Source organism: Anastrepha obliqua, chromosome 1, assembly GCF_027943255.1.
Source record: "Anastrepha obliqua isolate idAnaObli1 chromosome 1, idAnaObli1_1.0, whole genome shotgun sequence".
In the NCBI taxonomy this organism is placed as follows: Eukaryota; Metazoa; Arthropoda; class Insecta; order Diptera; family Tephritidae; genus Anastrepha; species Anastrepha obliqua.
This window is the reverse complement of record NC_072892.1, coordinates 62,123,021-62,145,118: the sequence shown is the minus strand read 5'-3', so window position 1 is coordinate 62,145,118 and position 22,098 is coordinate 62,123,021.

Genomic DNA, 22,098 nt, shown 5'->3' with positions numbered 1-22,098 from the left:
AAAAATACTGTGGATTGCGTAGCCGGAGTTAGACTGATGAGGGTTATTTTTTTGAAGCGCGGCCGAAGGCCGCCCACGCGAAAAGGAGTTCTACGCAAAAATACGGTGGATTGCGTAGCCGGAGTTGGACTGATGAGGGTTATTTTTTTGAAGCGCGGCCGAAGGCTGCCCACGCGAAAAGAAGTTCTACGCAAAAATACTGTGGATTCTATCGAAACTGAAGAAAAAATTATTATTATTATTATTATTTTTTATTTAATATCTCGAATAATAATAAATAATAATAATAATAATAAATTAAATAATTACATTACCTCTTTAATATTGTTAACATTATATTTTAATACAGAATTTAGTAATACAGAATTTTGAAAGCAGAATTTTAAAAAAGCAGAATTTTAAAAAGAAGAATTTTGTTTTTAGAAATTTGTACATACAGAATTTCGACACCAACCCCATATATATTTATATATATTTGTATATATTATCTAATTTGTTGTGAAAAACACTACTTATATATACCCACAATCGGGCGTGACGAATTCTGAACAACTTCAAATGACGACATCAAAGAATTAAAAGAAATGATGAAGCAGGTCTTCACACAAATGTCAATTCACACAAACATCAATGAATACTCTAACATTGCTCGTTGACAAAATAGATCGACAGCACAAGTAAACTGAAAATAGTCGCTTGGAATGCACACTGAAAGTGTTTATAAACAATAATTCAATAGATGTATTACTAATTTCTGAAACACACTTCAGTGACAAAAGCTTTGCAAAAATATTTAATTATAAAATATTTGTCACAAACCACCCTGACAAAGCTCATGGTGGCACAGCGATAATAATTAGGCAAGACATTAAATGCATTGAATTAGAAAAATACGAAAAGGAAAACATACAAGCGAGGTCGATCCAAATTGAAGACGAAGGCGGTAAACTAACAATCTCTGCTGTATATTGTCCCCCAAAATACATAAATTCCATATCACATTACTACGACTTGAAAACACTTGGCAAACGATACATAGCTGGCGGGGATTATAATGCTAAAATCCAATTTGGGGTTCAAGATTGTCGAACTCCAAAGGACGTAATTTACTGGACGCCATAAAAAGGAATAACAGCAAGTTCATAAGTAGTGGCGACCCAACATACTGGTCAACTGATCCAAAAAAAAGTCCAGATATTATCGACTCTTTTATAGCCAAAAACGTTAATCAAGAAGATATGTCAATTAAATCGTTAATTGAATTGTCATCTGACCATTCCCCAATAATAAAGATATATCAGAGCTCCTACACGAAGGAATCCTCGAATAGAAACATATATACCAAAAAAGCTTTCTGGGATACATTTAGAGAAATAGTCATCCGGTAAACTTAACAATAAAATAAGCTTAAAGGCCTTTCACGAAATCGACAATGCGATAGATAGCCTATTTTAATGACACAATAATGAACGCCACTATGAAATGCCCTCCACAAGAAACTATCTGTTCCTCGAGCTACAACATACCTGCACACATCCAAGAAAAAATCAAAATCAAAAACCGCTTACGTAAACGCTGGCAAATACCAAGGCTGCCACTTGACAAAAGCAAGCTGAACGCAGCTAAAAACAAATGCTATTCGACCATAAAAATATGAAAATTAAGAGACGCATCGAAAATCTTGGTCCCATTATAACGACGAACTATTCACTATGCAAACTACAAACAAAATCGAAAATAAAATTTGATGGTAGCTGGACTAAAAAAAATCTTGACAAGGCTGACGTTCTCGCAAAATACTTCAAAAGTACTTTCACCAACAATACGCCTTATATAAACCTTTCCCCCACCCACGCAAAAAAAGATCCATGCAAACCAAAAACTGCTACAGTAGAAGAAAGAAGTCACCAGGATACGACCTAATAACTGGAAAAATTCTAAGAGAACTCCAAGAGCAGGGGCTTATCTATATAAGGAACTTGTTCAATCAAATATTGAACTTGAAATATTTCCCAAAAGTATGGAAAATTGCTCAAATTATTGCAATACCAAAACCATGCAAAGATCCTACGCAAGTAACTTCGTATAGATCTATAACTCTACTGCCAGTATTATCAAAAATTTTTGAAAAGTTACTTTTTGACATAATCGATCCTTGCCACCAATTCGGATTCAGGCGAAAACATTCCACCATCCAGCAAGTTCACAGAGTTACAAACAAAATTTTTGAAGACATCGATAAAAAACGAATGTGTGAAGCAGTATATCTCGACGTAGCCAAAGCTTTTGACATAGTATGGTACGCAGGACTTCTACAAAAACTCTTGACTTATTTACCAACAGACTACTACAAATTAATGAAAAGTTATATAACTGGAAGACAATTTTATGTAAAATTCGAAGATAAGTATTCTGATATACTAACAATGGAAGCAGGTCTACCGCAAGGTAGTGTCGTTGGGTCGCTTCTTTACCTTCTATATACTGTCTTGCTAGCATCAGACAAAGATCCAAGAATAGCTGCTTATAAACTTCAGGAATTACTTGACAACACCACTCAATGGTTCGAGAAATGGGGAATCCAAATAAACGAAGATAAAACCGCCCACGTCACATACACTAAGAAGAGAAAAAAACAATACAATCAAATATTCATAAAGAATAAACAAATCCACCACGACACAAGGGCAAAATGCTTGGGTATAATTATAGACAATAAACTTAACTGGAAGTTACACATTGGACAAAAGCGACGCGAAATCAAGACTAGGTTTAAACAACTTCATTGGCTTTTGGGCCTGCGAGCAGTACAAATATAAAAATTATACAACAAACGCAAAATATAATATCAAAAGCGAAATGGTATATACTAAATGATAATATCCATCCAGATCTTAAAGTAAAAACAGTCCATGAAGAAATACGCAAAAACAGCTTAAGACACACAAATCAACTACTAGAACATTCTAACAGGGAAATTCGGCAAATTCCATTAAAAGAGGAAACTGAGACGAGGAGACTTAAGCGCAAACGACCAACTGACCTGCAGATTTAAATGGTGTCACAATTTTATGAATAAGAATGAATGAATATATAATTAAATAACGAGTTAATTTTTTAAATCAATGTATATAAAGGGTTTGATTGAAAAGTAATGAGCCTTCTCGCGCGGAGCGTCTCCCAAGCGATCAACCGAATCCGCTGGTTGGGGACAATGATCGTTGGACCTTCCCCTTTCACTAGAAACTGGTCCCAGTTCTCTGGCAACAGCGGTGCAGTCAACACCGCTCCGCGCGTGAAAGCTGTTTTAAAAGTGTGTTAGGATTTTGCACTGGCTCGTGTGCCACTCCGCACTCTCTCTCTTGCCCTCAGGATCGTACTCAAAGCACCAGGTTTCATCACCTGTGATACAATTGTCTAAAGTATTATCCTGTTCGTCACTTTCCAATACTTCACGACTCTTTTCCACATGCAATCATCAGTCAAAAACCTTTGGAACCAATTTGGCACACACTGCGCATTTCAAGTTTTCCGGTCACGATTTCCCGCACATTGTAATAAGTTAAATTTAACTCTTCACTGATCTCACGTAGACTAGCATGACGGTCAATGTTCAAAAATTCACGAACCCGGTTCACATCTTCGTCTGTTTGCGTCGTCGAAGGTCTTCCAGATCGCTGTTCGTCTTTGACGTCCTCCCGGCCTTCCTTGAACGACTTGTGCCACTGTTTTACCTGGGCACTGGACAGAGATTGGTCCCCTCCTTGAGTAGCCCAATGGTTTCGGTACTCGTTTTGTTTAGCTTTACGCAAAATTTGATCGAGTAACGTTGCTCCAACGATCGCTGCATTTTCGCTACTGCAAAATCCTAACACACTTTTAAAACAGCTTTCACGCGCTGAGCGATGTTGACTGCACCGCTGTTGCCAGCGAACTGGGACCGGTTTCTAGTGGAAGGGGAAGGTCCAACGATAATTTTCCCCCACCAGTCGATTCGGTTGATCGCTTGGCAGGCGCTCCCGGCGGGAAGGCTCATTACTTTTCAATCAAACCCAATTCTATTGAAACCCAAAAAGAAAGAAAAATTGTAAATATTTTAAGTTGAAATAGAAACAATAATAAAGGGTTAAACAAAAAAAATATATATGAACAACTAGATATTTTTTCTTATGAATAAGTTTTCAAAAAACTTAATGCGAGTATTATTTATTGTTGGTAAGAAAAAATTGTGTGGCTCGAAATTTCGAAATTGCAATTTTCGAATATTTCGACTCAAAAGGTTTCCGACCCATGCTTTAAATCATAACTATACATTGCAAAAAACATCTTTCGGGTGAAGTTTAAACCTCGCTTTCTTCTATTTCTATCCCGATCTAAACCTGAGGACGATCCTTCCTGTTTCTTCTGTGTGTTGAAGTAACCCGTTTGCTAACCGTGGCTTTGATGGTTTCAAAAGGGAGTGGCAGGCACATAGAGATCTGCCTCTCCACATGTCTTCCGCAACGAAGTTCATTGCTTCTTGAACAGCCTACACCTCTGCTTGAAACACAGCTGCGGATATTCCAAGAGCAAAGTGTAGTTTTGTCCCGCTGGATTCCACGTAGACACCAGAGCCGAAACCGTGCTCGGTCCAGGAGCTATCCGTGAAAATGGGAAAACATGCTTTGCCCGACTCATTTCAGGGAGCTTTCTGTGAAACTTGTTATAATTTCTAAAAAGGGTACGAATTGAAGTTTAAGTGTGTTTAGTTTTGAGTATATATCCTTTGTATGTAAGCCGATATATTGAAAGAATATTAATGCTTTATTACCAAACTTTCTTCCAACTTTTAAGAAAATTCAATTAAAAATTTAGTTAGTCTGGTTCGAAATTTATAACATTTTGTTTGCCGAATATGTGTGTGAAAGTGAAAGCATTAAAAAAATTTGACTTGAAACTTCAAGGTTTCTGAGCTATTTGATAAATAACTTGAAAACTCGAGCGTAAAGTAATAAACAAAGATTATAAGTATCATAGGAGGTTTTACGAAAGAAAAAATTATCGCATGTTATGGATTGATCGACGGCGAGCATCGTAGTCGATGGAACAATGAGCTGTATGAGCTTTACGACGACATAAACATAATGCAAGCGAATAAAGAAGCAGCGGCTTCGTTGGCTGGGTTATGTCGCCGAATGGACACAAATGCTCCGAAAGTATTCGATGCGGTACTACCTGGTGGTAGTAGGTTAAAAGGAAGGCCTTCTCTGCGTTGGAAAGATCAGGTGGAGAAGGACTTGGCTTTACTTGGTGTGTCCAACTGGCGCCGGTTAGCAAGAGAAAGAAACGACTGGCGCTCTTTGTCAAAATCGATCAATCAAGAAGAAGAATTATATTTGCAAATATAAAAATAAAATTAATTAAAAAAAAACATTTATTTCATAAATAGATTCAATCTCTTATTTTTTTGAAAGATTTGCAAATTGATTAAAACGCCGTTTTGTTTTTGAATAACTTTTTTACTAAATACAAAAAAAAATATTTTCAATGATGAGAATCTTTATTTTGATTTACACGCTCCATTTCTTGTTTACTTGTATACTGCAACTGTCTAGTTCACAAGTGCCAAATATGATTGATGTACGCCATTTGCAAAAATTAAAAATCTTCCGATGGGGTGACTAATTTTACGCCGTCTTGTATTTCAATTGGTTAACATTGAATGTAACACTTTCCTCGATTTAAATGCCTCTGTTATCATGAGGTGAAAAACCCCTTGTCTGAGCAGAGAATGTTAATGAATGTTATTTAACATTTGCGCCTTCTCATTTCATTGACAATTTCTGCTGAAAGCAATCTTGTTGTATTTGATGCCATTTTTTCGTCGCTCGATGCACGCACATGCAAGTTCGATGTGTATAACAGTTAGGTTTCAGTTCTACTCCGGCTATGCAATGCAACATCTCTATACGACATTCCGTGTGTTGTAGCATCCAAGTGCGGTATTAATGGCGGATGGTGTTGTGTGTCCTATTAGTTTTCAAAGAAAAATTCAATCAATTATTGAGTGTTTAATTGAGAATAAAGTGTAGAATTGGGTAGTAAACAAAACGATAACAGTTTAGTTTGAAACTGAAATTTCGCAGTTGAAGTGAAATTCAAAATTGTGAATTTATTTGAGAATATTTAGTGAAAGAAGAAAAGTTGGTGTGTGAGACAAGTGTGGTGGGCCGGAGACAGTAGCCGGAGTTGTTAACGTAATTGAAGTGCGTCTAGCAAAAATACATGCAGTCAAAAAATACGTATGTATGTATCTAAGAATGCAATTGAGTAGGAAGGAGATCCGCGTAAAATACTTTTAAAGAAAATTGCGAGTCAGGTGGGAGTTGTACATCCATATATTTACCTACATACACATATGAAATGTGCAAAGTGATTTATTGTCTAAATTAAAGAAATTGATAATAATAAATAAATTTAAATATCATTTAATGTGATGAATTAATAAAATAACACGAATTTATAAAAAGTTAGTTGCAAGAAAATGCTTTGAGCATGTGAAAGCTTATACGAAATATAAAAAATATAAATAAAAAGATGATTCAAGATTAATAAAGTGAAATTTACATAAATAAGTGTTTTAGTGTAATAATTTTAATGTTGAAATTACCAATTCGTCGTATAAAAATTAGTGAAGCTTGAAAAAACTTTTTAACTAATAGTGGTAAGTTTTTAAAATAATTACGTATTTACATACATATTTTATTTACATACATAATTAACGAATTAACTCCGAATCGGAGTAAAATACAATAGATAGATAAAATAATGAAATAAAAATTTCTAAAATTTGTTATAAAATAAATGTTGATTTCGAGAATTTTAATATGTTTTTTTTTAAATACTAACATTTTGTTATCTGTTATAAAACTAATTATTGGAAAATTGTAATATGTCTTTTAAAAAATACTGAAATTTTGTTATCTGTTATAAAATTAATGAAATAAAACTTTCTGAAAATAATCAAAAAAAACTTTCTCTTCTAATAATAATTTACCAGCAAGAATCCTTAAGCGTTTCCCTTTAAGGTAAAAATATTCCCACAGGGCCGAAAATGTTAACACTGCTAAAATTTGTAATATTTAAAAAAAAATTACAAAAGTTTTTCTACATTTTCGTGAAATTCTCTATTTTTTTGGTATTAACTCTTGGTAGCTCAACATAATAATTTTTATTAACATTTGCACAATTTTAATTTATTTAAATTAAAATAATAATAATATAACAAATAACAAATACTTGCTCAGAAGCGCTAGCAACAAAAAATGTCAAATTGCTATCAAAGATGATACGAAAAATGATTGGTTTAGGCTAATACAAAATCCACAGATTTTCTAAAACTAAAAAAAAAAAATTATTTTGTAGCCTGAGTGTTTTAGGAGCCACCTTTGCTGCTGCTCTTTGACTTGACCCATTCAAATTTCAATTAAATTTCAAATTCAAATAATGAAAATTCTAATGGATTGGGCAACCTTTTTTATTTTTGTGTAGAACCATTCATGATATTTATTTTTCAAATGTTGGCCGCAACTGCGCTGTAATTCGGCTATCCGTAAACACCGATTTTGAATGGCTCGTTGGAGGACTTCGGTAGGTATCTCGTGAATAACTTTAGTAATTTCGGCTTCCAATGCCTCAATCGAAGCTGGTTTATCCACAAAGCATTTAGACTTTACATAACCCCACAAAAAAGTCCAAAGGTGTGATATCACATTATCTTGGTGGCCAATCCACTGGTATGAGACGAGAAATAAATTGTTCACCGAAAGGACGACGCAGTAAATCCATTTTTTCATGGGCTGTCGACAAGTAGCGCCTAGTTGCTTCTTGTTGGAAGCAAATGTTGTAGAGATCACGAGCTTCAATTTTCGGCATCAAAAAGCCATTCGCCATTCACTGTTACTGCCATCCTCGTCTTTAAAGAAATATTGGCCGATATTTCCTCATCCTCCATAGGCTGCACCAACGGTTGCTTTCAATTGATGTAATGGCTGTTCTTGAGTGGCTTTCGGCTACTCTCCAGCTCAAATACGGCAATTTTGCTGATTGATGCTGCTATTAAGCCAGAAAGTTGGCCTGAGCGATGAACACTTTACACAGAGCGTCGATTTTCGTAATACAATCGTATGATTTGTAAACGTTGTTGAGGCGTAAGCCTTTGCGTGATAAAATGTCAATGAATACTGAAAAAAAGATGTATTGAGTAGTCATGCGCGATCTGTCAAAAAACCCTATTGGAAAAAGTACCTCCAATCTGATCACCCTTTATTTCTTCAGCCTCATATTGCTGCGCTAAGCTCTAAACAAATGTTTTGTGGGAGTCATTATTCCATTAAAATGTGATATTTCCAGTGGAAAGACCATAGCTTCTCCCAAAACCATCGCGCAGTCATTCAGCCATTAATCTTATCCAATCTTGTCCTTTTCTCATAAAAGCGATCCGACGCTCAAATGAAACATTGGTCACATACTTAACCTTTTCTTGCTTACCACCACTACTGCTCATCTGAACCGAATTTGTTATTTTCAAATATATTAGAAATTATCATTTGAGATCAAAATTTTCTTAGACCCGTTTCTTAAACTTTTCCCCTTTTACATTACGACCAGCTTAATTTTAGAAACATTTGTTTTACATTCTTGTACAATAAGGGTACTTTTGGTTTTCAATCCAAATACGTCTAATTTTTTTTTCTTCACTACTAATTCATTTATTTACTAATATTTTTTTTAAGTTTTGTTTCCAACTGTAATTGATCGCCTCTAGGCAAGCAATAGCAAGCCTTTAAGCAATTTTAGGCCATTAAAAAGCTTATCTGCACTTCAGCATACATTTTCTTTTCTCTGCATAAATTTTCTTTTTCTTCTTGATTGGCAACCGTTTCATTCTCACGCTAACCGGCGCCAACTGGACACACCAAGTGAAACCAAGACCTTCTCCATCTGATTTTTCCAAGGCAGAGGAGGCCTTCCTCTTCATCTGCTACCACCAGCTGGTACCGCCCGCATCGAATACTTTTAGAGTCTGTGCGATTGTAGCTATTCGGACGACATGACCCAGTCAACGAAGCCGCTAGATCTTTATTTGCTGCGCTATTTCTATGTCGTCATAAAGCTCAATCAAATTCAAGCACGCTTTGTTAAATAAATTCTGGTCGCAATCAGAAGTTTGGTTCTATCAACCGTTATCTAGGTTAGGTTAGGTTTTTGTGGCAATCGGCTTAAAATAGCCAACTCACTTAGATTGACCTACATAGTCTATCGTTGTGGTACCACTGGTTAACATGGGAACCTAAGAGTTTATTCATCATGGAGCCATTTAGACGCTCTTTTGAAGCATAGGAAAGGTTTTATTCCAACACCGGATAATTTCGTAGGAGAATCAAAATAGTATTTTCGTAATAACCTTGCTCTACTCCTAGCTAAGGCTGCACAATTACACAGGAAGTTTTCTACTGTTGCTTCCTCTTCTTCATCGCTACATATTCCGCATTTTTATTTACAACTAGCGTACCCTCGCCCGCTTCGCTAGACGATAAATTCAATGATTTGCTGAAAGAGAATAAAAGTAATACGAAACAAAGCAAATTCTTTGATACAATTTCATTCGAACTTTATTGTAACACTTTTTGGTAGACAACGTTTTTGGTTTTTTCATCTTTCGCGTGAATAATGACGATGGTTTGCCAACTCGTGAGCAAGCTACATACAATTGTCCATGAGAAAAAATTGGGTATTCTAAATTAATACCGCACATTTGTAGAGACTGTCCTTGCGCCTTATTAATTCTCATAGCGAAGGCAAGGCGAATAGGGAACTGCAAACGTTTGAAATCGAATGGTAAATCCGCCGGAATCAGTGGAATTCAGGGTATCAAAATGTCTTCTCCTTTGTACTTCCCTTTCAAAATTGTTGCTTCGATAACGTTACCCATTAGCTTCTTCACAGCGAGTCTGGTACCGTTGCAAAGTCGTGACACATTAATATCAATCGGTGCTCCAATTTTTAATCGTAAATTATGAGGTGGTAAGCCTGGCAAATCGAGTGAGTGTAAGAATTCAGTTGGATAATTTACGACCTCATCTTGATCAGTAATAGTGTCCATTGACTTATACGCAACTATGTCACCAGGTATTTGATCTAAAATAGCTGAATTTATATCATTGACGTCCTTATTTTTCCCAGCTAAAATTGCTCTTTGGCTGAGTCAGTCATGGTTTTTGTAATGTTGAACTATGTTTGGAATTACACTCTGTATCAATGCCTCTTTAGACTGTGCAAAAGTGCAGAAATTGTTAGGCAATGTTATCATTCCTGTTGTTTTTGAAAAAAGGTTTATTTTTTTTGGTTAAAAAGTGTTTTTTGAAGTTTTGAAAAACACTTCGCTCTAACAAATTTCTTCTCAGTTAATTGCTGAAAATTAAATATTTTGAAAAAACTATTTTTTTTAATTTAAAGTTTTTGAGAAAATTGTGTTCTTGAAAAAATTTCATACTTTTGTAAAAGTTTAAATTGATTTGTTAAAAAGATTTTTTTCCGCTTTGAAAAACACCCCCTCGAAAAAATGTATTCTCTATTAATAGTGGAATATGAAATGCTTTGAAAACACCATTTTTTTTTAATTTTGTTTGGTTTTCAGAAAATTTTGTTTTGAAAAAATTTCATACCCTTGAAAAAGTTTTATTTTATTTTATTTGTTGAAATTTTTGAAATTTTTTTTTTTTTTTTGTAATTTTAGAAAAACACCTCTTCGAAGAAATTTCTTTTATCGTTTTGAGGAAAATTTGGTTTTGAAAAAATTTCATTCTTTCGAAATTTTTTTATTTTACTTTATTTCTTCAAAATTTTTGAAAACAATTTTTTTTATAATTTTCGAAAAACACCCCTTTGAAAAAATGTTTTCTATGTGTCATAGTGGTATTCCATTAACTTTTAGGATTATAGTCAAATACTCACAAATATCTACGCTTTCACAAATAGCAACAATAAACAAATTTCCTCAAAACCAAAAAAATTTACTTTTTTTCTAAAAAAAATTCTAAGCAAACAACGTAATAAATTTAGAATTTTGTGTTCACGAAAAAACAGTATTGTTTTTATTGTATTAACTGAAAACCAAAATGTTGCAAAAAATCAAAACAAAACTAAATTCTTTTTTTGTGTTCATTTGGTCCATATGTTCCATAAAAAGTTGATATGGTAAATAATATGCAGGGTCTGATACACGCAAATTTCCATTGACCATTATAGTGACAAAATTATCGATCACCAATTCCAACAGGATTTCAAAATCAGAGTTGGAATGAGTTGTTGTGTGGTGTACTTCTGAAAAAATGAGAAATAAACAAAATAAATCTAAAAATTCGAATTCTAACTTTATCTTGTGTATGTTCTTATTACCTTTGAATTTTTCCAATGAAGCACCATTCATTTTAAATTTTCCAAGAATTTTTTTTATCATTTCGCGTTTCTTTCCTTTTTCATTCGATTCCAACATTTGTTCATAGCCGAAACCATCGTTTGCAAACGCATTCATTTCCATATAGAATTGGCCAAAGAAAGCATTGCTCAATTGAATTGAAACATTATTTTCATAAATACTTAGGACCTTAACTAATGCACCTTGGTACATACTTAACGCAGATATTCATCGCGACCTTGACATCGATACTATTGATGAAACAATACAAAGCGCTAGCAGAAGACACATAAATAGACTATTAACGCATACAAATCCTATGATGAGAAGACTTCCAAATAAAGAAAAATCTACCCAAAGTCGGCTTAACCGTCAAACACCAACAGATCTTGCAAAATCCTTGTAATCAATTGTCAACTAATCGTATATGTCATTGTTTGTTAACCACTTGTTTTTAAATAATATGTATATATTTCTTCTAAATGAGCTTGGGGGCATTGGCCCTTCATTATCACTCTCATTCCATCTTTTTGTAAATCAAATTACTTATTGTCTAACGACAGGTGTAATATTTTATGGAAGAAATAAAAAAAAAAAAAGTTTTCATTCGAATCATTTGAAATTTCTGTATACAATAACGAAAAATTCAAAAAAGTTGTACACATAAAATGAATGTCGATTCGAAACTTACTTTAATCTAAGAATCGAGCAAGTTTTGTTTTGTACAATATTTTGATTTTTTCTTTTTTTTATATGAAGAAAATATTTAAAAGAATTTTTTTTTTGCTAAAAACCTTCCCCTAGTGGATCCCTATAATATGAAAAAAGAACGAATAAAATTGGCCTCGTATCGGCCCAAAAAAATGCGTACAAACGAACATCATTTCATTTTTATATATATAGTTAAAAAAATTTTTACGATATGTTTTTGAGATCAAAAAAATTTTCTCACTAAAAATATATTTTTTTTATAATAAAATTTTGGAATAAAAAAAAAATTCTCCCTAAATAATTTTCTCACTAAAAATATTTTTCTTATTTAGAAAAAAGTTATTCAAAAACAAAATTAATTTTGCGCCACCTTGTACAAGTGTATTATTGTAGGAATGTGTTCGTTCATTTTGTGTATTTTTGTATACATACATACTTTCAACCAATTTTATCATTTCACGACATTTCCTTAGCATGTTTATCATTTCCTCAAACTTCCGGCATATTTCTAACTTCAAATTTTATTTAAAATATATTTTCACCAAACACTCATACCATACATACATCCATATGCATACGCAAACACATATATGTATACGTAAATATGTATAAAATTACGCATAATTTGCACCGCATCGTACTTTTACCACTGACTGACTTCCTTTTCGGACGCATTTGCTTAGCAAAACTTTGCAGACGACGCAAAGCTTCAGCACAATGCACTAACCTCTCGCCACTAGACTAACTACCACCAACAATAAACTTTCCACGCTTATCAAAACCAAGTTTGCGACTGGGTTTGTGCGTGTGTGTGTGATTCGATGTTTTAGTACGCCGCATTGAGGGGTTGTTGGCGTCATCAGCCATCGCATTCCATCATTTGTTTGTTTTTGTCGTGGCATTTTGCCGGTAAACACGAAAAAACAAACAAAAAACAGTGAAGCGAAACAACCAACATCCCCCAGCGTCAGCTTCAACAAACGGTTGTAGTGCCAGCAGAGAATGTTAATGCGTTGGAATAGCAGGTCAAACCAAACTTCAATTGTTCAAACCTTCAAACTGCTGCATGTAGAACGGCGACGTTTCGAACAACTGTTTGATTGCCATCGAGCCAACTAAAACGAATCAACTGAACACCTTCCGAAAAACAAAGTCTCCCATCCATCCATATACACACGCACTCATCTATGTATGTACCTGTCTGATGAGCGTAAATCCCTTGCATGGTTCTTTTTGTTATTTATGTATGCGAATGTGTGTGATGATTTTACGGCTGTGCGTCTGTATACAAGTTTAATTTGTTGGCTGTGTTTGTGTTCTACGCTGATTTAACGTTTGAAAACAAAAAACAAACAATTTCTGAAGGCAAACGCAACGCATTGCCGAAATTGTGAGATGTGAATACTTAAAACAATAAAGTAAAGTGTATAACAGTCCATGGATTAGGTATATTTACAATTAAAGTTATGTATGTAGAAATAAAATTAAATGTAGAAAGATTTGCATTTAACATTTTTCGCAAAAGAAACTATCCTTTTCAAAAGACAACAACGACTAATTGCTGCACACTTACAGGCGAGGCAAAATTTAGGCACAACTCGCTTAAACTAACATTTCCATAACATTTCTGCTGAGAAAGTAATGAAACATATGTCAGCACCTGAGACCTCAGCCCCTGAGTTTCGCAGGAGTATGCAGATAGTATATGAAAATTACAATTTTAACTCAAACACTTTGTACCTCGCAAGAAAATTTTAAAGGAAACATCAACCGCTCTTTAAATTTGTCGGCCCGAGAGTTTAATAAGCGCCGAAGAGAACGAAAATGCGATTACCGTTACGATACATTTAGAGGTTAGTAGAGAAAACAGCTCTTAGTCTAGGATTTCCACCAGAAATTTTCGGACAAAGAAATTTACCAAACAATTAAATGAGAAATCTTGTAGAAAACGTTTTTGCCATATATATTTTTTGAGCACCGCTGGAGGCTACTGCAGTTCCAGTGAGATGAGAGGAAGTCCAATCTTAAAAAGTACTCCAACATTATAAGCTGCACAAATTCATTTTTATTCTGTAAGACGGAAGTCATCCTGTTGACACGAGATCACATGTCACCCAAGATCAGCATATAACTAGGCGACACGTCGCTAGTGACTCAAAAATCGGTGAAATACCTAGGCATTCAACTCGATTGCAGGCGTACGTTCTTTGCCCAGATACGGCACACGGCTACGAAAGCACCGAAGATTACGGGAATACTAAGTAGATTAACGGCGTACATCGGCGCGCCAGCACAGAGTAAAAGAAGGCTGATCATGGCTTCCACAAACACAATACCCTTGTACGGCAGCGAAATATGAGGAGATGCGCTAAACTGCAAAACCAAGCGCAAGGCACTGGAGGCTGTACAACAAACAGGGGCACTCAGAGCTGCTTCAGCCTATTGCACTGTCTCAGGCGCAGCAGTTTTTATGATCAGCGGTGAGTTACCTATCGACCTTATGGCCCAAGAAGAAGTGGATGTGTGGATGCACCATTAACGCCTCGGAACGGAGATGCCAAACCATGCAGCGGGGGCAAAGCCGATTGGACACTGACTCGAGTGGCAGCTGGAAGGCGAAGCTGATGCCTACTTATCATGGGTAAGGTAAGCGATCCCAGGTGCATATACTGCGCAGCACCGAGCGATGACGCCGAACACATGTTCTTTAGTTGCGACAGAAGACTCGTGGAAAGAGATCTCTGGTGGAGCAGATTGGCGACATCGCGCCGACTAATGCGATCGTTAAGATGCTTGAACGCCAGGATAACTGGAATGCGGTTGAAAGATAAGTTGAAGGCGTATTACGGAGAAAAAAGATAGACCTTGAAGCAGTACAGTAAAGCGAAGTCTTACGGACGCAGACATAGCCTATAGCATGAAGCTGGCTACAAGTATGGTGGACTCAGACGTGACCGAATTGAATTGGTCCATTTCATGGACGTCGATCTTGGCCCCGCCCAAAGTAAAGCCGAAAGTAGTCTCGGGAAAGGAGACTCCCCAGAAAAGGAGGAGGAATTGTTTTAGTGGCAACATCACTCGATGCAGTAGATGACGGTCGCTGTAATGTAAGTGCAAAGGAATTGAGTAACTTACCCCACCCACCAAAAAGAGAAACCTCGTAAAAACATCCCAAGTCCCTTATTGGTATATACAGAGTTTTTTTAAAGAGATTCCATCTATAAGATTATTCGGAAATTATTATTATCAATTTGATTTAAAGTGTCTGAAGCCCACATCCTCGCTAAAGCAAGCTCTGTTACGGTGACCGCTTGGTCGATTGATTTATTGCCCGATAATTTTTTATGGCGCGTATTTCAAATTATAGATTCCATTGCATTCCATTCACACATATTTGTGTGTATTGGTGTGTATGCTGTACTGAATAATTTAATATTCATTCCTTGTGTTCAAATCAAACACTGTGCAATTTGTTGCAAACCAGACGCATCGCTGCATTGCATTCCATTGTTGTGTCTGCGTGGCGATGCTGATGGTAAGGGGGCATGAATACTCGACGCAACGTGCACACGTATAATATGTACAATACATGCTCTCATACTCAATCACACATACATATGCACATATGTAAATTCCAACTATTTGATTTTCAGCAGCAACTCTTGCGTGTTGGCCAAAGAGTGCTTTACTTATATAAAAAAAGTAAATGTTTGTATGTACAATACATAAAGCCATGCAAACATATGAACGCCAATACAAGCCAAAAGCAAAGTTCCAATACGGCTTTAGCTGGGCACTCCATGCATTTAGATAGATAAACCAAGCATAATTTTAGGCGCCCACACATGTTACTATATAAGCTTACAACATATAAATGTAGCATACGAATATCGTAGCTGTTTCAACCGCTTTCAGTGATTTTCAGCATTTTCAGCAGTTGCACCTCTCAACTCTGTAGATGCTGCATTATTGTGCTGTGTTTGTGTGCGTATTTGTAGGCGAATTCTGTCACTCGTTTAATATCTATTATGCAGTGTAATATTTACGAGCATGATTATAATTTTGCGTTTATACGCTCTGATATTTGCATTTGACCACGCACACACAAGCCTTATTAGTAAGCGCAAGCAAATTGCTAAGGCAATGGCGTTAGGGCCACATACAGAAATGCATACACAGCGGTATACATAAATATTACATATACTTTTTTGCATTATTTTACGAGGGCTGCCGCGGAAGTGCTTTGCTTAATAAAACAATATTTTATTCTCCGTTGGAAAAACAATAATTTCCAAAAACCTCGCAACGGTAAAACCCTTTTTCGTGTGCTTGAGCCTCGTTATGTTTTACTTTTGGCCTATTATTTTTCTAAGTTCTCAGCTAAGTTCACAGAATTGCGAATTTTAATTCTATCTATTCTTTTAATTGCCCAACCAATTTTAAACTACTTCGTCTGATAAAAGATCCCACATACTCCTGTTACCTATAAAGTGACCCTAATGCATTAAAAAGTTTTCGATTATTTAAATTCCATTGGGGGCTTGCAGGAAAGGTCATTCATTGGCAGTACTCAGTCGCTGGGCTGCCAGTTGCGACCTCAGAGTCAACTTCGCCAAAATGGAGCTGGTGCTTTTTACCAGAACATATAAACCTCCACACTTTAAACTTCACAAATTTAACAACCACGCTTTTTGCTTCTATCGAATGTTAGGCATCTTGGAGTGATACTTGACTCCAAACTCCATTGCAAGCTACAAATTGAAAATAGTATAGCTTTCTACTCCTGTAAATCTATGTTCCGCAAAGATGGCGACTCAAGCCACAGGTCGTGTATTGAATGTTCAACATAGTGGTTCTGCCAATTTTAACGTATATGCCTGGTGGAAAGATATTCGGAAGCACATATAAATAAATTCGATTTCTTTCTTGACTCTATGAAGCACTTAATTTAAATTAAGAATTAAGATGATCTTATTAAAATTTTTAGTCAGATATTTCTATTGCTTAAAAATCAGATTTCTTATTTGCCATTGCATTGGTTTGCACCGGACCAAATGTCTAATTTTTCGGTATTGATTATGGAACCGGAATAGTAACGAGATCATCAGTACAATATTTTTTTACGATCAACAATGATGTTATTGTACTTAGGATCCGATGAACAAGAGCCATAGCTGCCTGAGTTGTCCCCTAGGAGAGAGTAACAGACAACGTATGACATTAACATCGCAGTGCCATTGTTACAAGAAGCAGCATTGGCAGAAGTAGTGGAATACTTGGCTTATATTTAGTGACAGATGTTTTTTCGTCTACAACTGTGATCCAGCTGAAACAGTAGGAGCAGTGACGTTATTATTCAACAGAGTTGGAGATAAACCAGTCACACCAAGGAAAATAAAAATGCTTTCATCATGCAGTCACACAGCTAAGATGCAGATCTGTCTCAATAGTTTGCGGAACATGAGAGACATTTGTACTCTCAGATTCTGAGCATCAGAGAGGCAGATGCATGTGAGGAATACAGTGACTCACAGCTTATTTGATGCAGGTAATACTTTTTTAGGAAAAAGAAAATGACTCGATGTTTATTAAATTTAATAAAAAAAATGTATACGATTTGTAATGAGATATGTATGTACTGTTTACCACTGCAGAAAGAACAATAAAAAAAACAAAACTTCCTGAAAAAATGTAGAAACAAATAGTTTTCTCATCAAAATATGCTCACAGCTCAAATGATGCAGTGTATTTTATATTTTCTCTGAAAATGTAATAACGTTGAAATGTATTTTTCTGTTTAGCTTAGCGTCTTAAGTCATTCATTTTTTGAAGAAAAGTTGAAAAAATTAAAATTTTTTAAAATGGAAAACGGACCTCACTTGAAAAAAGAGAAGACGTTATTCGTCATTATAAAGAGGACAAGAGCCAACGAAAAATTGCAGAAATTGTTGCTATTAGTTCCTCAACTGTTCAGCATAAAATAGCATAGAAGATAAGGGCAGATCTGCGCCAAATAAAATTAACGAACGAAGTCGAAAAATACTTAGGCAAGATCTGTAATCCTGAAACTGTTCGTAGAATTCTGCGCGAACAAATTTTAATGGAAAGACTGCCCGAAATAAGCCGTTGATTAATGCTCGTAATAGAAAACGAAGAATAGAGTTTTGCAGACAACATTTGAACAAAGACATTTCGTTCTGAAAGTCCGTTGAAAGCAAACTTAACCTTTTCAGGTCTGATGGGAAGTCCTGCGTTTGGAGAAAACCAAACACCGCGCTTCAACCATGTAATTTGCCCTCTACAGTTAAACAAGGCGGCGGCAGTGTGATGGTATGGGGTTGCATGTCCTATGCAGCATTTGTCGAAGGAAAAATGAATAAAGAGATGTATCTGGATCTGCTAAAAGATAATTTAGTACAAAGTGCGGATAAAATGGGCATTAGGGATTCGTTTAGGCATATCTGGAACTGCCCACATGTAGTACAGACACCTGCACAGAGTCCAGATCTTAACGTTATTTAGAATTTGTGGTCAGTGCTGGAAAATAAAATAAGAAACCACAATATTTCTAATGCTTTTGATCTGAAACGGGCACTACAGGAAGAATGGGATAAAATTAGTTCCGATTATACAGCAAAATTTGTAGAATCTATGAATTCCCGTTTAAAAGCTGTTTTGAATCAAAAGTGATACCCCACTAAGTATTAGCCGTAACCATGAAATAGAAATATTAATGTGTTTATGTTTCTTGAATACTTTTAATTTAGTGCATCATTTAAGCTGTGAACTCAAAACTGTAACTGAATTATTTTAATTTGCCATATCTTTCTTATGAGGAAACATTTATTGTTATTTTTGTTATTAAATAAAACATGTTATTTAACAAAAACAAATATAATGTTTTTCCTGTAATGGAAATATATTTGTTATTTTAATAATTTTTTTTTAGCTGCATCAAATAAGCTGTGAGTCACTGTACATGCATTTAACATATTTTATTGGTTCAGTCGATATAATTAAGATATTTTAAAATATTTGCTAATTATAGGGTATCTAAAAATTTTAGGGCCAAGGCTCCAGAATCTTAAACTTATTTTTAGATTTATCCGCATACAGATGGCGCTGTAATATAAACAATTTATTTTTAGTACATTTTCTATTTATTCAATATAAATTTATTGGAACACAATTAACACAGGGGCATAAAAGTTCCGGGCCTAACAAAGAAAATAGGCTTTTTTGTTCGAAATTATCTTTATTCATCAACGTAATTTCCATTAAGGGGGTGGTAGGGTTTAGCGCTAAAAAAAAAAACACTTTTTTTTTAATTTTTTACAGAAATATGGCTTAAGATACTTTAATAAAATCAATTGCATGTTATTGTACATCTTTTCAATAAGTTTTTAAAAAATATTAATAGTAAAATATTGACAAATAAGCCCATGACAGAGTTTTTTTGGAGATATGTTTTTCGAGAGGTGCTCTGCGGTGCCACTCGGCATTCTTCGTAGAATCATCTGAAACTAAAAAAGTCGAATTTTTCAGTTAAAGTATGACGTAATGCTCCCCATTAATAAATTTTTTTTTTTCATTTTTGTAGTTTTGGTGGCAAAAAAACGTAAAACGAGCATTTTTGGCGAAAAATTTCGCCATATTTGTAAGTGAAAAACAACCTTAAAAAAAAAAAATAAAAAAAAAAACAGTAGGGGGGGGGAGGTATTTTTGATTTAGAAAACGTGTGCCAAATTTGAAAAGAATCGGTTGAATAGTTTCGGAGTTGTGATTGGCACCGACTTTTAAGAAGTCGTTGCGGGAAAAACGCGTTTGAAAAAATGATGAAAAATTATCGATGCTCCGCATTCGAGGTAGAGTGCCTACAAAGGCTATAACTTTGAGAGTTCTGCTCCGATCCACTTAAAATTTTGACACAACATTCTTGAAATGATTTACTATAAGATGAGTGAAGAAAAAAAATTTCGATTTTGTGACCCGATTTATCTTTTGCCCCAAAATAGGCCTCAGTTTCAGCGATAACCTATTCATTCGAATGAAATTTGTTGCCGGCGAAAATTTTTTTAGGTTTGCGAACAGCCAGTATTCACTGGGAGCCAAATAAAGGGAATACGGTTAATGTGGGAGCAATTCGAAGTTCAATTCCAGTAGTTTTGCCATTGTTTTGTTGACTTGGGACACGGTGCGTTGTCTTGATGAAACAATTTTTTTTTTCTTTGACATATGTGGATTTCGGCCTTCAAATGCTCCAATAATGCTATATAATATTCTATGTTGATGGTATTTCCCTTCCCAAGATAGTCGATGAATATTATACCACGCACATCATAAAATACCGAGGACATAACCTTTCCAGCCGATTGTTTCAGGCGCTTTGGACGAGGTTCACCAGTTGCTGTCCACTCAGATGACGATCGTTTTAATTTCAAGTGATGAATCCACGTTTCATCCATTGTCACATATCGACACTCAACTTCACTTTTCGATCATTCAAAACGATGTTGTGGATTTTTTTATGTTTTCTGGTGTTACCGCCTCAACTGGACGTTTACTGCGTAGTGCATCGTCGGTGTCTTTACGGCCACGTTTGAAGTCAGCAAACCATCGTTTTATTGTTGTTTCTGATGAAACGGTATTTTTTCCCACCAAGAAGCAGTGTAAAATTTAAACACGAAATTCTTTTTAATTCACTGTTTAGAAAATAACAAAAGTAGAGTCACTCTCTAGAACCAATGAATAGAATATCATAAAATTTTAACAGCTGTATTCTTAAGGTTAGTACTAACTGAAAAAGAGGGGAATGCAATAAAACTAGTGCCATCTATGTGTTAGGCCCGGGACTATTCAGCCCATGTGTTAATGTGCTGGAAATAATTAAATTTATTTTTAATTGAAATCTCCTAAACATACTTAAAATCACTTCAGAATACGTTAAATGTATTTACAAATTGTCAATTTTGCTTCAGAGATCGTTAAATCAAACCTCAAAAAGTGTTCTGAAATTGTCAAATTTACTTCAAATTGAGTGAAATGTAGTTCGAAATATTTTTAGAATATTTGGAAGTGCGGCAAAAATCATAATTTTGTTTGTATCTTACAGTGGAATTATAGATTCAATATTTTCCGAAGCATATTTTACGCTCTCTGAACCATATTTTGCGCTCTCTGTAGAATATTCGACAATTTTCGAAATACATATCAGACTTTCGAAATTTTTTTCGAAATTTGAATTTTGGATCATTCCCATGGCTTTTAAACGTTTGGAAATGGTTGATTGATCAACTCCCAAAGTTTTTGCAACCTCTTCTTGCGTTTGAGCCGGATCTTGATCGAGCAATTCCTCCAATTCGGTATTCATGAACTTTGGCGGCGCGGCCAAAATCACCACTTTTAAAGCGTGCAAACCACTTCTGGCACGTTCGCTCAGCTAGAGCATGCTCACCATAAACTTCCACCAAGATACGATGACTTTCGGCTGCTTTTTTCTTCATATTAAAGAATTCCCCGCAAAAACACATTATTTGGCACGAAATTCGACATTTTCAAGTGTGGTAAAAATATTGTTGTTTACGCTTCAAATAAAAAACTTATACTGACGTTTGTGCCTTACGACAGTAGCTCTCCAATGAATGTTTGGAAATGTGGATCGATGGAATAATAATCAAGTTACGCCATCTGTTGTAAAACCGCACGAACTTATCCATAGACCTATAGTAAAAGATAATATATAAAAGTTTCTAAAATAAAATTGACTATTCGAAGTATATTCAATGATTTCTCAAACACATTTGACTGTTGTGAAGCATATTTAACGCTCTCTGAAGTACAACTCATGTTTACCGAAGTGTTATTGGAAAAGGTGTAGAAATTTTTCTCAGCAGTGCACTTCTGCCCCTCGTAATCGCTGCATAGTGTGT